Raw genomic sequence first — 9,352 nt, 5'->3', positions numbered from 1 at the left:
AATATCAAAATAACACCAGACAAAATGTACACTTAACTGCATATATATATATATATATATATACGTGTATATATGTATTTATATTTTTAGGATGACTGTATCTTCCTTTTACATAACAACCACAACACGTCATCATTGATATTTGTGAATACTGATCAGCGTGATGAATGAGATGAATTGATGAGATTTGATGGTGAGAAAAGGCAGAAAACAGTCAGTCAGCATGTGTGCAGTTGGTGGACGGTCCCTTGTTTCTGAGGGTCATCAGCAGAGAGAGTCCACAGCAGAACACCAGACTCTTCACTATCAGCACTGTGTACAGCAGGCAGAGCAGCATCACCCTGCACTGAATCTGGAAAAAGTTCCCTGGAACCTCTGAAACAGAAAAGGAGTGAAATGTTTGGAGTTGCAGTGAGAAATGTCAGTCCTCTGCTCCTCTGCTCTCTTTGACAGCGTCTCCACATGAAGCTGAATCACTACTGAACACAGTCAGCGAGCCTTCATTACCTTGTTCTGTTGGGGCCTCCACTTGGCCCCCCTCGTGCTGGACGTAGCAGCGGTATTTATACGTGCTGCTCTCTTGCTGACGGAGCAGCAAGATGGCGGCGGTGCGTCCCGACTCTCTGAGCTCCAGCTGCTCTCCCTCAGCAGGGGGCAGCTCCTCCAGAGGACCGTTCTCCTTTTGTCTTTTCCAGGAGAAGCGGACCAGGGGAGGAAACATGGCTGAGGCCAGACACAGCAGGGAGCTCTTCCCCTCCAGGTGGGCTCTGGGTGCTGCTGGGTACACGCTCACCACGGGCTTCACTACCTGCTCACCTGAAGTTTGACAGCAGCAACAAGCAGCACAGACACACATTGACACAGTCAACAGCAGCTTACAGCACTGCACTGCATTCAGTGTGATCCTGGAAACTACATGGACTCTGATCACTAAACTACTCATCAATACAGCACAAAGTTCACTACATATACTGTATTCACCTTCATATGAAACACACTCAGCATCTAATGTCAGCATGGATTATATGGGGACACATGATCACATCTTTCATTTCACATTATTTACCATTCATTTTTCTTACCGATAGAAATTCATTTCATATAATGATGACTTGTACCTTCATACAATGGAAATGTCTTTTTATATATCACACATTTTAAATAAAGCAAATATTTACCTTCATGTCAAATATTATTTTCATGTTAGGGAACACAATATATTGAATGTTGACGCTCCAGTCCAGTGTCTAGTTATTGAGAGGCGAGGCTCCCAGTTCCTGCTTTTTGTTAGTGTCCTTGAAGGAGCCACAGGATGGCGGCTTTGCTTTAACTCTGTGTTCATTCACTCACATTGACATTACTGATGTTACTGACTGACACACTCCATATTTGGACTGATTTCTTGACTTTATCACAATAAATCTCCTTTCATTCATCATCATTCTTTGTGTCCATTCCCGTTTTTGTCATGGCCCAGGAGTCGAGTTATGACTAAATGGGGGCTCGTCTGGGATATTAACCACATATTTACCACAATAAACCTTTTACAATTCATATAGGAACAAATCAAGACATAAATCATTTTATGACTTTTTTCATTGCATTTTTTCATAACTTCCTGCAAAAATAGTTGATTCTTTCAAATGTGAATGAAAATGTCCACTTAATAAAATAAAATAAAGTACATATGATATTACAATATCATAATTATATAATATATTACCATATTAATTTAGCATGATGTGCAGAACATATTTAAAAATACATTTACATTAAATTCCAAAATCGCTTTGTCCGATTATCCATTTTAACATTTAATGTATTTTCTTTGTACACTTTTTAATTGAATATATTTAAGAAATTATCTGAAAATGATTTCATTCTGTTTCATTTTCAACTTAGAAAATGTCCAAATTTGTCAGTGTCAGGTTTAAAATATATTTTAATATAATATAATATAATATATTATAATAACATAATATAAAATAATGTAATGTAATATAACATAATATAAAATAATGTAATGTAATATGGCATAATGTAATATCAAATAATATAATATAATATAATACAATATCATATAATAAAAAGACGGTCTTGATCCTTTAGGATGAAGTTAAATATTACATTATTGTGAAAGTGTAAAACAATTTTTCTTCATCATTTTCTACACATGATTATGACTTACATATTTAATCAAATGCAATTGTCGTTTTAATGATCTCAATAATTTTGCACTTTTAAACTATGAATTCTTACCATTTCTATGTGTTATATATTTTATTATATTTGGCACAAACTGTTTTCTTGCAATTTTAACTTCCTGCAACAATGTTTGATTCTGTCAAATGTGAATAAAAACTGCCACATAATACAATATAATTTAAAATAAAATAAAATATATAATATAACGTAATATATTTTGATGTAATATAATATTTTATATGTTATCATGTAAAATAATGCAATATATTATCAAAAAATATAATACAATGAAATATAATATAATATAATATAATATCAGCAGGTTGGGGCAGATTACTCTGAAATGGATTCAGCTGCTGAACAGAAATTTCACGGCAGTTTTAGTCATCATAGTAAATTGATCCACTGGGTTACAAAAATATGTAATCAGATTACTTTTTAATTGCACTTTAAACTATGAAATCGAAACTTTGATACCCAAATTAAATTAAATTTCTGCATCTTCCAAATTGAATAACAACACTGTTGAACATGAAAAAAGGACCCTGAGTTAATCAAAAATTCAATGATCATATAAATAACATGACAGAATTAAACATGAGCTCATATAAAATAATATAGCAACTAAATTTGTGTTAAAATTATTTACACTTTTTCCGCTGTATACTTTACTCTATATGCTAAATAAACAGATCAAAATATTAATGAATAATAATACATAAAAAGTAAAACAACACATATTATTGATCTATACTTTCCTAAAGGTTTTTACTTTCTGTTTATGTGAAGCATCATGTATAATTTATAATTATTTTGTGTTCTGACACAAACAGAAAAGTGTGTGCCTTTAGATATCATCCTGTATCACATATAGAAATGACTCATTAGTCTCCATACGTTCTATTTAATTGACATATCATATTCAGTATGATAAATATATCTTTAGGACATGTTTATCATCATATAAAACACAATTGTAGTGATAGTTATAGTGTGTTGTTTAATAAAAACAAGAGGCGCTGCTGAATTACTGAGAGGATCAAATACTGTATATTTGTAACATTTCCAATATCAGACTTTTTCTATTTGAATCAGTTTCATCTCCTGCAGAAATAAAGAATAACTTGAGTTGTGCCGTGACATTTAAACATCTTTTCAGGAATTATGAAGCTTTTTTTATGTAACAATAGCTGCATGGCTGCAAAAATTCTCTACTAACGATGAAAAAAGTCACAAGCAGCAGAAACTCATTAAAACACATTTTCAATAAAGCAACTGAAGGAAAAAGAAAGTTTATTCTTACCTACAAACAGTTTAGTTCCAGAGCCAAAGATGAAGTAGAACCAGCCTACCTCCCACAGTGAGAAAGACTGGTACAAAAACCTGTCTGCTGCTGAATGTGTCAGCTGAGGTGAACCAGTCCACATTATGAAGCAGTATCATATTTCAGCTCCATGATGTGTTTCTCTAATGTTCATATTAACCCTGTAAAACCCAGATATAGAAAAACGCAAAAAAAAAAAATTTCAACCATTAAGATGTTGTTGCAGGAGGCCTTTGGGGGTGAAAATGGAGTGTTTTCAAAAATTTTATGTTTTAGTACGTTTTTACGGAAACGTTGTAGTATTGCAACGTTGGGCTCAATGGGTAGCAGAATCTCCTGTATTTCCACTCATTGTCTGAACAACAGTACAGAACTAAGGATTCATTTGCAGGGTTTTGCTTTTCCCAAACCAGTATATAGCATGAATAATAATCTTAGTCATGTTGTTATGAAGTGTGATTTATTCAAACAAGCACTTTGACATTTATTTACATTATTTACATTTTAAGTTGCAGTCAGTTGCAGTGATAGTCCCAGAAGCAGTTCTTGTCCTCTGAAAAGCAGAGGCAGACATCACACTTGCTGCATTGGGTATTTGTATACCCTTTACTGCAATGTCTGCAGCGTCCTCTTGTCGTCTTGTATGGAAAGTGTCCAGTGAGGTCTCTGTGCACATCCAGAGGGGGGTGTGCACATGTTTTTTTGGAGGAGGGACCGTTTGGACTCCCATCACCCAAGGACGGTCTCTTTACAGCATCCGAAGGGCTCCCTGCTGCGTCTGGGCTCCTGTTGCCTGCCGATGGCCGTCCTCTCTTTGGAGTTTTGGGTGCTGTGCCCACCTGATTAGGAAAAAAAAGAATAAATATATCAATTTATATACATCTCAAATACGCATGAAGATACCAGTCAAATATATCACAAACAAGGTAAATAGCAGGAATAGATAATTACCAGAATGAGAGAGGATGCAAGCTCTCTTTGCTGGTGGCATTCTGAAATGGAAAAAATAAAACTGAAACAAATGTACACTGTATATACAAATAGCACACATGCTTACTAGATTCCGGATGACGAGCAGGAAAGATGGGGTGGTGGGGAGACTGATTTCATTTTGAAGTGTTTACACATTGCACTGAAGTAGCCAATTCACACATTTCACAGGCCATACAATACTGTATGATTGACCTATCGTAGACTGTGATTATCATCCTAATAGGAATGCATGTAGCCTCCACCTTACAACCACACCTTACATTCCTGAACATTAGCACCTGTTCCAGAACAATGCAACAAGTGCACCAGGAGCATCCCCCACAACTGCTTTGACTATGAATTGATAGGAGCATTTTCTTATCAATAGAGACTAAGACAAAGGGCAGACATGCACAAACAGAATTTCTTTGGTAAAAAGTCCTGCATTCTGTGATAAGGAGAAAATACTGAGAGTGTTGAAGGTGGTTAAAAATCATTATAAGTAAATGAAAATGTTTAGATACAGCAATATATCTTTGCACTTTAGTTTCTAATACAATAAATATGTAATTCAATATAAGGCTCAGGCTAGAATGTGTAAATCATGTGTAGTTTAAAGTTATATTGTAAAAATTTTAATTGAAGTTCCTCTCAAAAACAGGGCTGTTTTGACTACCACTCTGACCCAACGTTGTAATATTGCAACACTTATAAAACAAGCTCTAAATAAAATGTAGGGCACATTTTCCACAAACACTACATATGTTCATGTTCTAGACACTGTAATAAACACAAAAAAAATATTCAAAGCATTTTACTTACTTGAATCAGATTAATCCAATCCAGTAAATCGAAGGGATGTTGCTCGATCAAAAAATTGGAAGTTGTGTGACTTCTTGACCCTAGGGCGGGCCTTATATACAAATGTTGGATCCAAACGCATTGTGAGAACAAACAATAGGACCCAATGATCATGTTAATGTGGTTGAACCAAAAAAAAAAAAAAATTTAGACGTTTTTTGGGGATAACCAAAATTGTTGTAATTCTGCAACACTGGGTCTTGCAGGGTTAACATGACTGTCTCTTCTTTTATGTCCTTTTTAGACACATTAGCAGAGTGTCTCCGTGGATCGTTGGTTCAGACGTTCATGTTCCTCAGAGGATGAACCCTACTGACTTTGGTCAGTTTTTATCAAACACCATCATCAGCTCACGTCTTTAAATTGTCCATTACTTTGATTTATGACGTGTGTGCGTCCAATGACAGGACGCTGGGCCACACAGCCAGTGTGTGTTGCTCTGTAGTCTTGTTTTGATTTGAAGGAGAAAGAGTTGTGATCCTCCTACTTTTTAAATCAGGTCAACACATGAGACCAGAGTTACCAACTTATCACCGCAATAAAACACTTTGGACTTCTACGACGCCGTCACTACACCCATAGAGGCTCCCGTCCCATCTCTCTGGACCGACTACAGCTGCTGCACTTCCTCATTCTGTCACCACAACAACTCACCACGTCATCAGGAGAACCACCACGTGAATGCCTTCAACCTTCGCCCAGTACCCACTTCCTCCATGCAAACTTCAAAACAAAAGCCTCTGAAAAGAGCCCTGTTCAAGACAAGATCCCTCAACAATAAAAGCCTCATCTTAAATGAATTCATCACTGACAAACAACTAGACTTCCTCTGTCTGACTGAAACCTGGCAAAAACCCATGGAATATTTCACACTAAACCAAACCTTCCCTGCTTGATATTCATACATGGACATCCCTCGCTCTAAGGGCCGAGGAGGAGGAAAACACCACCAAGACCTCAACCCTCGGCCACTCTCCATCATTGCTGCACCATCTTTTGAACATCTGGCATTTAAACTCCCCGGTCCAAAACCTCATCATTGCTATTATCTGCCGTCCACCCAAACCCAACCCAACCTTTCTGTCAGATTTTTAGAATTCTTCACACAACTGTCTTCAGTCTCCCCATCTGTCCTCCTCCTAGGAGACTTTAACATCCACACTGACTCTCCTGACTGTAAAAGCTGCGCTAATGGCGCTAACGAAGCTAACCGGGCTAACTAACTGTAAAACGGTGCCTGGACTCCAGTACTCTCCGATATGGTATCTGAATCTGAACAACTCCAGGTAAAAGGAAAGAAGTATGAGACAGAGCTGGAGCAACTTACTTAGTTGATTCCCAACACGACAACTAAAGGATTCTCACTCTGCGTGTGTCGCTGGATGCCGGTCGGCCAGCGGAGCGGTGCAGAGGGAGCGGCTGAGAGGAGGATGATACCATTTGCTAAGCGGGGGTGTTTTCATTTTCATCCTCAACATTTAAACCACAAACTACAGAGTTTGTTTTGGACATCTTTTGAGTTTGTCAAAGACGAACAAAAATTTTAGAATAACATTTCTTACTCCAAGTTTTAGGGGTGAAGAGCCCATGATTATTATTATTATTATTATTATTATTATTATTATTATTATCCTCCTACTTTTTAAATCAGGTCAACACATGAGACCAGAGTTACTGTTCACACAAACAAACAGTGAACAACTCAAACTACACTTTAGGACAAATATTGTAAACACTCAAATATTTCTGTTGACCTGAAGGTCAAAAATATAAAGCCAGAATGAACCTTATTGCTTGAAAAGGTTTGTTGCCAAGTGAAATATAAAAGTGATCTCAGTGTTTGGATGTATGTATATAGGCTTTGACATTAATATCATTATTCTTTGTTTTCAAACCTTCAAATATCTTGTATATTAATATTCTGTCACATACGCTCATGAGACATTTCTCTGTTGATTAGCAGTTAAAATGAGATCTTAAAACTTGTATAAATATGAGGATTCATCCTCTGGGGACCATAAACATCCACTGTAGATGTGATAGAAATCAGGCCAACAGTTCTCTTGTTCTGGATCAAAGTTTTGTTTGTGAGCAGTGGGACCTTTGGCTCCGTCTTTACATCCAGAGAAAAACCTTCATTCAATCCAAATACATTTACCAAATCTCTGTTGAGGGGGAACTGTCACAAATCCTACAATTCACTTGTATCATTTACTGAAGTGAAATGATCTGCTCAAATCTGTTCCAACATGTGATGGAAGAAAGCTTTTATTGTGAAGGAGCCACAGGAAGCAGGTCAGCATTGTGAGGAGGAACGGACTTTATTCCTGCAGCAGGTCAAAGCAGAGGATTTAAATCTTTATCAAAATGCTGAAGCTTGTTTTTGTTTCATCATGTTTTTAATGACAAACTGCTTTTCAAACAAGACTTCTTTATGTTTTTGACTCCGTTTATTTGTAATATTCATTTGACTCTTTTCTCTTTCTCTTCTTTTATCTTTGTGTCTCTGTGTTGCTAGTTTGTCCTCACTGTGTGGAACAACAATAAACCTGCTGGAATATCTGATAAAAATATGAATAAATATCATATCAAATAAATCCTGACAGCAGTAAAGAAAATAAATCCCTCAGTTCAGTGTGTTTGTGACTCTGGCTGAGATGGAGGTGAAATATGTGAACCTGGGCTGTGGTTTACTGCTCTCTTCCTGTCACAGACACTGTTTGACATCTGTTCATCTGGAGGTTTTTGTACAGGCTGCAGGGATATTTTATCACTGTGGGGAACAACCTTCCAACAGGAGCAGTAGTAGGTGGCTGAATGATTTAGTTTAACGCTCTGGATCTGCAACTCACAGCCGTTCTGTTTATTCACAGCTGAGAAATCATCTTCCTGAGGATGATTGTAACCTTTACCTACTTCACCATTATCCCTGTCAATATCGAGAATCACTGTGAATGTTTCTGTGTCTCTCTTCTGGTACCAGAATACATAAGGTTCACCGTCATAACACTGTTCAGTGCCTCGACAGCTGAAGGAGACTCTTTCACCAACTCTCCTGGTCCATGTTAAATCCTCCTGAAGCAGCTGTGTTGCCATGGCAGCCAGCGCTGTGTGGAGACAGACAGGTAGATGAAGGTGAGTGTGACAGTGTTTGTTAAAGGTGGAGTTTGTTGGCTCCTGATTGGCTGGAAACACTCACCTGAGCACAGACAGCACAGAGCAGTAGCTGGGAGGAAAAGCATTTTGTGCAGCGGTGTTTCCTCTGGTGAACCTGGGGAGAAGTGGCGCTCTGATGCAGCTGAGGCCAAACAAGGAGGAGCTGCGAGATCAGACGAGGGCCACGTGGTTTCTAACAGGTCCTCAGACCTCCCATCAGCCCCTGTGGTGGAGAGATAAGGCTGCTTCAAAGCACCTCACTTTCCTGTGTCTTCACACTAATATTAAACAGAGTCTTCAGCTGTTTTAAAGTCTCTGCATTAGCTGCCTGTTTGCTTCACAATTGATTTTAAAGTCCTTTTGATTGTTTATAAAGCTCTTCATGTTTTATGTCCTATTTATTTCTCAGAGTAGCTTTTAGCGTATGAACCTTGTAGAACCCTCAGGTCTTCTGCTCGTGGCCTTTTAACAATCCCTATAATAAATAATAAATAATCCAGTTTCATCTATTTATGTATTTATTCATTTATTTATTCATTCATTGATTTTTTTATCTATTGTCTTTTATTGTTTTTGTCTGGCTTTTAATAGAGCTCAATTTATTTGTTTGCAGTCTAATTATTTACAGTATTTCATTTTTTAATTAAATTGAATTATTTTATAGTTTTCATTTTTTTCCATTTAGTTTTTAATTACTTTTTCGATGGTAATGATATTATTAATAATAATATTAATAATAATTATAATAATTGTTATTATAATTTGGATTATTTTTATTTTATTGTTGTTGTTTATAATCATTATTTATATTTTTTGAAATGCTATTTTCTATTT

General features: G+C 36.7%; 1 pseudogene; it reads right to left on the bottom strand.

Moving 5' to 3' along the window:
• Positions 1 to 111: 111 nt before the first annotated feature.
• Positions 112 to 8,604, bottom strand: LOC131980920 (uncharacterized; annotated as a pseudogene).
• Positions 8,605 to 9,352: the final 748 nt, after the last annotated feature.

Source organism: Centropristis striata, chromosome 11, assembly GCF_030273125.1.
Source record: "Centropristis striata isolate RG_2023a ecotype Rhode Island chromosome 11, C.striata_1.0, whole genome shotgun sequence".
Taxonomy (NCBI): domain Eukaryota; kingdom Metazoa; phylum Chordata; class Actinopteri; order Perciformes; family Serranidae; genus Centropristis; species Centropristis striata.
The sequence above is the reverse complement of the archived record's forward strand: the minus strand, read 5'-3'. Positions and strand labels throughout refer to the sequence as shown.